We start from the raw sequence: 10,808 nt of genomic DNA on the forward strand, positions 1-10,808 counted from the left end.
TGTAATTCAACCATATGGGAAATCTGAATTAAGTCTTTTAGGTTAATGGATACTTTAGAAAGAAACTGTTTCAGGTTTATTAGTTGGTTTGCTGGTATCCAGCAGCAAACAAACTTATTCTAGGAGCTTCAGTCAACAAGAAAAATCTAACCCCATATAGTTAAGAGTTTTATAAGCACTAGAACAAAAGGTAGAGTATCTCATTTTAAGTGTAGTTACTTGAATTTAAGACCCTCTACAAGTCACTGCATTTAAGCATGTTTCATATTCTGTATCTGTCAAATGGATCCAAGAATGGCACTGCTCCAACCATTTCATATAGCTTGTGATCATAAAGGACTTCAAGTGTATAAATGTTTGTTGTCCTCAAATAATTACTTTTTCTCTAAATTAAAATATACTCAATAATAATATGAAAAAAATTGGACTCATGATTTTATTAAGATAGGGAATTCCTGGATTAGGAAACTCCTGCTACCAATCTAGATGGACACCTTTTAATTACTAGTATTGACTAGTAGAGATATCAAACTTGTGACTCTTTAACAAAATTCAATTATGGTCAAAACTACATTAAAATGTAATTAGAAGATGTTTCATTAATAAAAATAAAATATTATACAGATATTATTTTGTGAATTTGCAAGACAAGATACAGTGATAAGATTAATTTCTATTTGATAAAGAAAGAAAGAGTCTGTAGCCTTCACTGTTATTCATGTAATGACAAACAAAGAACTGGAATATAAAACTTCAAAAAATTATTTTAATAGATACTTAGGAATCATCAAGAGTAAATATATGAAATACAAAAAAGGGCAAAACACCGGTTTCTTTTCTATAAAGTACCTTGCATTTGATTACTGTTATTTATTATATTTACTTTTTATATATTGGATGTATTTATCATATTTAATCTACTCATATTTATGACATGTATACTTCTATATCTAAATCTGTATCTCCTGGTCTCCCTCATGGGAAAGATGAACTACTAGTGAGTAGGAATTATTTCATTACGTATATGTATTTCCAACATCTAGCACAATATTTGGCACATAGTAGTCATTTTCTGATTAAAAAATGAATTGATTCTATACAGTTCCATTCAATTTGTTTTTTAAAAGTATATGTTATGCCTGATTTAGACATAAAGGCAATACCAAAACCAAATTAGAAGAGCAAAGAATAATCCTTGTCAGATTTATGAAGAGGGTTTAAGAAGTCATACCAAAAAAAGAGACAAAAACTATTACAAAATGTAAAATGGATAATTTAGATTATATTAAATTTAAAAGATTTTAAAATACTGTATGTAATACTATGAGGAGAGGTTCTATATGGTTCTTGCTATTTTTCTAAAATATCCATACTGAAGGATCCATCTAACATGTTACAAGTTCTTCTCTCATTCTTCCACATTCTCACAGGATCCATAGGGTTCTTACAGGCATACTTTCTTATTGTTATACACTGATCTCAATAATATTTTATATACATAGAATTTTATGCAACAAAAATGCAATGTGTTTCAGAAATGCGCCACATGATCATTTTGCATATTTTTCCTAATTGAACTGGACAAGAAGATACAAATTTAAATTCCTCCCTTTTTTCAGGACCCTTCCTAATACTAAGGAGCTGTCAACTCATTTGTTGCATAGAAATGAAATATCAGTAAAAATACCTCCAGATCATCTTCAGCAGGAATTCTTTCCAAGTAAGAAAGAAAGTACTGGAATCATGGCTTTTCTAGAGTAATGCATCCCAGCCAGGCATCCTAAGTTTCTGATGTGATTTTTATTAGAAACGCCTCTCCCCATTAAATAATTTATGGTAAGTAAACTGCTTTCTTTTGTTTGGCTCCTTTTTTAAAAAAGGAAATTTGGATTCAGATGTGAATAACTTCACAGATTTTTTTAATATCCAGATACTAAAATTCTTATTTTTTAATTAATACATTGCTAATCCATGGTTGACAACTGTTCATAGTCAAGAGAATCCTTGGAAAACAGATAATGATGGTCTCATCATCATCATCCTTTTTTATTATTTGCAGACCACCATGTGATAGGTGATCTTACTTGGGTTTTAAGAAACACACAAGCTAACTGAAAATTGGCACAAGTCTGGGGTTTCTTAGTGAAGAAACAAGCCTCTGTTGAGGAAAGGTATCTATTTCCATATACTGAGGAGGAATGATACCAATGGGTTTCTCTGAATGAGCTTCTTTCTGGGCCTGAAACTTGCATCAGCTTTTTGTGACAGTGCTGCCCTTATTAACCCAAGATTTTCCCAGGAGCCAGTTATCTCTTGCAGAGTTACATGATATCCAATTTACTTGCACTGCTATTACATTGAAAATTAGGGACCAAAGAGTTTTCTCTTTCCAATTTTTTAAAGTCTCAAAAGTTTTATTTAATTCCAAGATTTTTTAGCATTGACCAGATACTACTAGTTCTAGATGTCTAAAAATCAGAACTCATCTGAAGATAAAGTAGGACAATATTTTAGAACAAAAACAAATCCTTGCACTAGTCTAACTTGTTATAAATGCTCTGACTACATCTTAAATTAGGAAACATTAACAACTAGTCACTTATTGTTGAATTGTATAAAGCAAAAAACATTTCCCTTTTGGGAGGCAATTGGGGTCAAGTGACAGGTTTACTGTCACACAGCTAGGAAGTATTGTGTCTGAGATCAGATTTGAACTCAGGTCCTTTTGTCTCAAGGGCCAGTTTTATCTCCACTGCACCATCTATCTGTCCCATGAATTCTAAGAGACTTAGCAATAGGTATGGAAGGTAAAGGACTTTTTGTTTCTTCCTTTCTTTCTTTCTTTCTTTCTCTTTCTTTCTTCCTTCCTTCCTTCCTTCCTTCCTTCCTTCCTTCCTTCCTTCCTTCCTTCCTTCCTTCCTTTCTTTCTTTCTTTCTTTCTTTCTTTCTTTCTTTCTTTCTTTCTTTCTTTCTTTCTTTCTTTCTTTCTTTCTTTCTTTCTTTCTTTCTTTCTTTCTTTCTTTCTTTCTTTCTTTCTTTCTTTCTTCCTTCCTTCCTTCCTTCCTTCCTTCCTTCCTTCCTTTCTTTCTCTCTTTCTTTCTTCCTTTCTTTCTTCTCTCTTTCTCTCTCACTTACTCACTTTCTTTCTTTTTCTCTCTCTTTCTCTCTCTCTCTCCCTCTTTCTTCCTTTCTCTTTCATTTATCTTCTCTGGAACTTCTCTAGATGATGTAATTGGACTAAATATCTTCTGAAGTCCTTTCAAGCTCTACATCAATGATCCTATGCTTCTTAATAAGAAAATGAACTCTAGGAAAAGTAGTTGGGACTGTCAAATGGTAAGAGTGAAAGGTGACAGGTAGAAAGTCCAGGATTCCAGTGGTACTTTTAAAATGTCAGCAGAAAATGAGGAAGGCCTTCAACAAACTGATCATGCTTCTTAGTTTGAAATCATAGAAGGGCATGCACAAGCTTGTAGAGATTAACTGGATATAGATGGGTTAAAATCTGTATAAATGGAAAGAATTTCCAAATTTATGAGATTGCAAATCTACTGGAGTATTTGGCTGTAAATTTTTAATATTAGTATTATTCCAAAGTGTCAACCATGTAAATTTTCATACCTTAATAACCAATTGAATAATGATTTTGAAAGCCAATTTTCATTGTATCAATAGAAAACTAAATGTTAGTACTAGACTACTCTTTACTTCATTCTGTCTATCTTCTGAAGGTATTCATATGGCAGTTAAATGATACAAGGAGAGGGAAGGAGCTTAATAGATTTGATGTAAAAAAGTATTGTCATCAACTTGTAAATTTCTGGGAATGAGGGAGAACAATTGAAGTATATGAATATAAAGGAATACTATTGTAAAGTAAAAAAATAGATGTAAACAATTCTGAAAAATTTTGAAAGATTGTATTAACTGATTCAGAGAGAAATAAGAACAAGAAGAAGAATATAGTGAATATAGTAAACATAAATACATAAAAGTTTATTAAACAATTGAAAAACGAATCACGATTCCAGAAAACATATAATTAAATGCCAATAGGCAGGGGACTATTGGGGTAGAATATGTCATATATTGTCAGATTTGTTTTTATAATTAGTTTTATTTAACTGCTTTTTTTATAAAAGGAGATTTGATTCAAGGGGATGGAGGGAGCAATTTACATCCAGAAGTAATTTTGATGGACAGAGAAGAAAGCATCAGTGACTGTATGAAGAAAAATTTAGTATGACAGCAGCATACAAGAAAATGTTTAGGATTTGACATTTTAATCCCCTGCTCTTCCTTCAGCTTTATGGCTCAAAGATACCTTATATGAATCATTATTAATAAGAGCAAGAGGTACTATAACTAGGTCCTAATTAGTGCAAACAATGAATTCCCTAAAGTAATCACATGTACACATTATTTGCACTAATCTTGATTTAAACTTGAAATAAAACTACTGGCAATTATATTGAAATGCCATCAACTTAGAAACAACCTCTAAACAGTATTGTAGAACTTCTGAACCTAAGTTATGAATTATTTCCCAAATACCATATGGATCTATAACAGAACAATTTTCTTTTATTTATTTATTTTTTTTATTCATTTTTCCAAATTATCCCCTCCCTCCCTCCACTCCCCCCCCCCCCCGATGGCAGGCAATCCCATACACCCCACATGTGTTACAATATAACTTAGATACAATATATGTGTGTAAATATCTTTTTCTTGTTGCACATTAATTATTAGCTTCCGAAGGTATAAGTAACCTGGGTAGATAGACAGTAGTGCTAACAATTTACATTCGCTTCCCAGTGTTCCTTCTCTGGGTATAGTTATTTCTTGTCCATCATTGATCAACTGGAAGTGAGTTGGATCTTCTTTATGTTGAAGGTTTCCACTTCCATCAGAATACATCCTCATACAGTATTGTTGTTGAAGTGTATAGTGATCTTCTGGTTCTATTCATTTCACTCAGCAACAGTTGATTTAAGTCTCTCCAAGCCTCTCTGTATTCCTCCTGCTGGTCATTTCTTACAGAGCAATAATATTCCATAACCTTCATATACCACAATTTACCCAACCATTCTCCAATTGATGGACATCCATTCAACTTCCAGTTTCTAGCTACAACAAAAAGAGCTGCCACAAACATTTTGGCACATACAGGTCCCTTTCCACTCTTTAGTATTTCTTTGGGATATAATCCCAATAACAGCAATGCTGGGTCAAAGGGTATGCACAGTTTGACAACTTTTGGGGCATAGTTCCAAATTGCTCTCCAGAATGGCTGGATTCTTTCACAACTCCACCAACAATGTATCAGTGTCCCAGTTTTCCCACATCCCCTCCAACATTCGTCATTATTTGTTCCTGTCATTTTAGCCAATCTGACAGGTGTGTAGTGGTATCTCAGAGTTGTCTTAATTTGCATTTCTCTGATCAGTAGTGATTTGGAACACTTTTTCATATGAGTGGAAATAGTTTCAATTTCATCATCTGAGAATTGTCTGTATAACAGAACAATTTTCAACATGAATCTTAATATTTAATATAAATTTATGAATGTCATCATGCTACTATTGGAGGAATTGGTAAGGATGGGAGAGAGTGCAAAGGAGGGAAGAAGGAGGAATGGAAACTAATTTTAGTTAACATTGCAATATGCATTCAGAAGGCAAATTAGCCTGTCACAGCTCCAGTATGATGAGTCTTTTTCTTCTTTTCTAATGACTGGTTTCTTCTGATTGTCAAGTAGTAGACATAGAGACACAGCACTCTATTGTGGTGGACAGACATGCTGTGGAGATTATAGGAGTTAATGAAGTTACATTTTTTTTTTCTTAAAAGAAGTCTAATAGGAACCTCCTGGACCCAGGATATTATTGTTTTGATAGGATTCAGCATTCACTTCAGTAAAAACTGGGAGTTATAAATGCATCACAAGCTTTTCTAAATATCCCTGAGAGGTTGCATGTACCTTCGGATTCTAATGTTTATTGTGCAACAAGAAAATGATATTCACACACATGTATTGTACCTAGACTATATTGTAACACATGTAAAATGTATGGGATTGCCTGTCATCGGGGGGAGGGAATAGAAGGAGGGGGGGGTAATTTGGAAAAATGAATACAAGGGATAATATTATAAATATATATATATAATAAAAAAATTTAAAAAAATAAAATAAATAAAAAATAAATAAATATCCCTGAGAATGTAAGCTATTGGAAAGATTCCACCACTATCCCTCCACTTAGTCATATCCAACACACATTTCCAGAAAGATTTTCCCTTTTGTACAATTTCTGACATGCTAGCACATTTATTTTAACTTCCTTTGCCTGTGGGCACACAAATATGTTTCTAAAATCATGTTTCTTCCTTCTCAGCCATCGATATCCCTATCCCTGTTTGAGTGATCATTTCATATTTTATTTCTATGATAGAAGCTTTTTTCCCACTCATGGGATTGTTGAATTTTGGTAGTTCTGTTATGCCCTAGCAGAATTCTCCTTACTCTTTTCTCTCAGATGTGAATATGATTCTGTGTGCCTTCACATTTATTTCTTTGTTCTTGTGCTTCAGGCTTCTCTTGCTAGAAGGACCAGGTCACTGTCCAATTTCCAAAATGTTTTAAAGCAGTTCCATTTTGCCTTATTCTGACTTACATATCCTAAAGAAACATACCAAGGCAAAGATTTCACATATTTCAAGTAAAAAAAAATGAACAAATGAATAAATAAACAAATAAAAATGTTAATAACTTACTATGTTCCAAAAACTGTGCTAAGCCCTAGAATATAAAGAGAAAATTGAGAAAGTCCCTGCTTTGAAAGAGTTTTCATAGGAAATGGAAGAGACAACACTTCTAATGTGATTATTGGAATTTTACTGTGACAGCTGAAGATTTTAATAATTCTCAATACCTTCTTGTCACATTTTTTTAACGTGAGAAACTATATTTTCCAAATTTTTTTTGTTGAAGTAGTGGTTAAAATGATCATTTTATCATTTCCTTAGCAGTATTACAAACTAATTTGGGAAACTAAAACAAAACAATGATAGATAAACACTATGAATAGAGCAGTGAGGGATTTTACAATCATATGATTTTATTGCATACAAATGAGAAAATTTAAACCTAAAGAATCTAAGTGACAATATAGATAATAAAAAAACAAGTAAATATTTTAGACTCATTAAATTTTTTGCAATAGTTCCTGAAGTTTCATGCTTTGGAACAGTCATGAGCACATATGCTGAAGAGGAAATCCTTGCCATATGTAGGTCATTCCCATCTTCTCTCTTTACATGCCTTAGAAGTACTTAGTTGTTGAAACAGTTATGTGTTTGATTCATTCAGATTATTGGGAAGTAAAAAGTGAAAATATTTTCTTCTATGCCATACATAGGTTGTGTTTTATCTGTTATACATCTGGTCATGTTTCTGAATAATTCATTTAGGTTGGAGTTTGGGAGCATGTGTGCTCATCAAGGTTCTCTTTTGTTCAAAGGGATTTCTTGTGGCCCAGACACAAGTTCCTTTTTTATAAAAAAAAAAAAAAAAACAAACCTGTAATCTTCTAGTTACACAGAGGAGTGACTGGGATGTTACTTATGAGGACAGTTACACTTTTTTTAAAAAGTTCCTAAATAGACATAGAAATTAATAAATGTAAATTTATTAAAAACCTTCCGATTTACTGTTGTTTTTAATTTATATAAGCAATTTTTTACTAATTAGAAGTTATTGAATTGATATAATATAAATATATGATTGTCCATTATCTTGGGTTACTTGATCCTATTTAGGTTAAAGAATATTTGATTATATATTTGGTATTTTCTGTCCTTTAGAAATGAAACATCCTATTTTAACATTTAGCAGAATCATTCATTTAGATTAGCATTAATCTTTATATACCTTATAGAATTCCACTGATATTGACCTTGAGATATTTAAAAGGAACAAAAATTTCTTTAAACAAATAAATTGTCTAAGTCTCCATGATAGAGAATAAAAATACTAATAATTCTTGTACTATAAGATGGATGAATAGATAGGCAGAAAATATATAAATATATGATATGATAGGTCATAACTATGTGACAGTGATAGATACAGATATACGTATTGATGATATGTGTTATGTGTGTGCATGTTTGTGGGTGTAAACTATGGTGGGTGAGCTCCCTATTAACAATTCTAAGATCTCCTAGACTAAACATCATATAGTAATTTTTTAAAGAGGTTTTTGAGGAAGTGGAAGAATGGTGAGCAATGTGAGAGAGGTATGAAGCTTTCAGGTAAGACCGTATTGAAATCAAACAGGAAAACCTTCATCGAACTGAAAAGGATTTCAAAATTATTATTATTATTCCTAATATTTCATCTAAATCCCTACTCTATTGTTTTAGTAAAGTATATGGTAAGATCTCAAGCTAGCAAAAAAGAATGCCAATTGGTCAGGGAAGTTCAGGATAATACTTGGAAATCTGCCTCAGAAGTGTGGCAAGATATGCAAATGTATAGATCAAATTACATAAACGGATTTCTGCTTTGTTAATCTGTTTCTACTTGCAATAGGACAATGTGGTCCACAATCAATTAAAAGTCCTGGGATATTTGGCTGTTGCACTTTCTAGAGCAAAGGCAGAACATGAGTTCAAAATAAATTAAATTTCATTCAGTATCCTCCATCATCTATGCCATCCTTGTCTCATCAATAAGTGTTGCAAATGAGCATTTGTCAACAGGAGGTAGCAAGGAAGAATAGCAAAGAATAATCAAAAAGAAAATAAATTAAAGATCCTCCTTCAAGCAAGCATAGAGAACAAGAACTTTTTTTCAGTGACCTACAAAGAGCATTCAATACTTTGTTTCTGCACATGCTGTGTAATGTTTATCTATGAACAAGGTATTAAATTTGTCTCAAACCTATAAGATAAATTGAACAGACTAGAAGACACCGAACAAATTGTATCTCAGATACCAAAAAAAAAAAAAATGAATAGATATGAATGGTGCCCTGCAGCTGATGGTTTTAAAAATAATGTTGAGAGGGACAGCTAGGTGGCACAGTGGATAAAGCATCAGCCCTGAAGTCGGGAATACCTGAATTCAGATTTGTCCTCAGATATTTAACACTTCCAACTGTGTGACCTTGGACAAGTCACTTAACCCCCCCTCCTCAAAAAAAAAAAAAAAAAGAAAGAAAGAAAAGAAAAAGAAATTATGTTGAGAAAGAGTAAGATGCAACAGAACTAGAGAAGGGGTTGTATGTTCATCAAGATATTTCCTGTCACCCAAACACAAGTTCTTTCTTTCTTTCTTTCTTTCTTTCTTTCTTTCTTTCTTTCTTTCTGTCTGTCTTTTTTTTTTTTTTTTTAGATTGTGCTTTTCCAGCTATACAAAGAAGAGACTGGGATGGTATTTATGAGGACAGCTGTACTTTTTTTAAAAATCATAAATAGAATTAGAAATGAGTAAATATAAATATGTTTTAAAGGTTTTTGTCCTAAATAGAAATTCTTGGATTTACAAAATCCAAGTACAACATTCCACGAGTTTGTAATAATAAATGATCCATTTTAAATAAAATAAAATGGCAAAAAGAATTTGTAAGCCTTCAAAGCCTCATTTTTATGTTGAGAAATACAGAAACAAATTTTTGACCAATACAAACTCATTTATACTTAAATCCCCACCAAACATTGGGGAATCTATTTTTTTAAACTATAATAAAATAATAAATAATTTTCTAAAAATTATCTAAAATTGTAATATGTAATAGGAATACACTAGAAACTTTTTCAGCAATAAAAGAGCAAATAAAGATACTGTTGTTATTTCATCTAGTTCTTGATATGCAAGCAATGCAATTATGCAAAAGAAATGTTAAGGATATATAAAAAGGCAGAATTGTTTTAAGATAAAACTATTCATAAAATAATGGCTTACTTAGAAAATTCTATGGAATAAGTAAATAAACTAATTGAAACAAATAATAAATTCATCAATTTATTTATTTATTTATTTTAAGTCTACAAAATAAATTCACAAAAAATAATAGCATGGCTGTTATCAAATCCAGAACACAATAATAGAAAAGGGAGTTATATTTTTAAAATTTGAATTGATCTACCTAAATAGACTCAATTCCTATGTAGATTCAATTACAAAATGCTTCCAAAACAAATTAAGAATTTTTAAAAAGCTGGTGAAATCTTGTGTTCATGGACGGACCATGCTAATTACTAAAATTACAATTTAATCAGTTAATTTAAAATGCTAATACTTTATCAGTTAAATTACAAAAGAAACTTTAAAGAGTTATATAAAATAATTACAAATATCATCTGAAGGCACTTATGATCTAGATTATGAAGAGAAATTATGAAAAAGGCAAGAATGAGGAGCAAGATATTATGAAGCAGAAATGATCAAATTGATTTATATTGCCTAAAAATAAAACATTAGCCAAATGAAATGGAATATAAATGAAAAAATCAGAAATAATTTAATCCAATAAAAGAGGGTTTGATAAGTTGCCAAATAAGTTACCTAGAAAAGTACTATTTGGAGAAAACAAATAGAAATCAGTCAGGTAAAATTTTGGCTTTTCCAACATCTTAAACTATATTTGACTATATATAATGCCTAAATACTAAGGATTATATTATAAAAATAATTAAAATGGAACAAATCATAAATCTTTCATAGTGATGGGAAAGGGTTGAATCCTTAAATAAAAAGGTATTAAGGCAATTCAAAAGAAAACTGAGTTTTAATTACATGT

The sequence above is a fragment of the Sminthopsis crassicaudata genome, chromosome 3, assembly GCF_048593235.1.
Source record: "Sminthopsis crassicaudata isolate SCR6 chromosome 3, ASM4859323v1, whole genome shotgun sequence".
Lineage (NCBI taxonomy): Eukaryota > Metazoa > Chordata > Mammalia > Dasyuromorphia > Dasyuridae > Sminthopsis > Sminthopsis crassicaudata.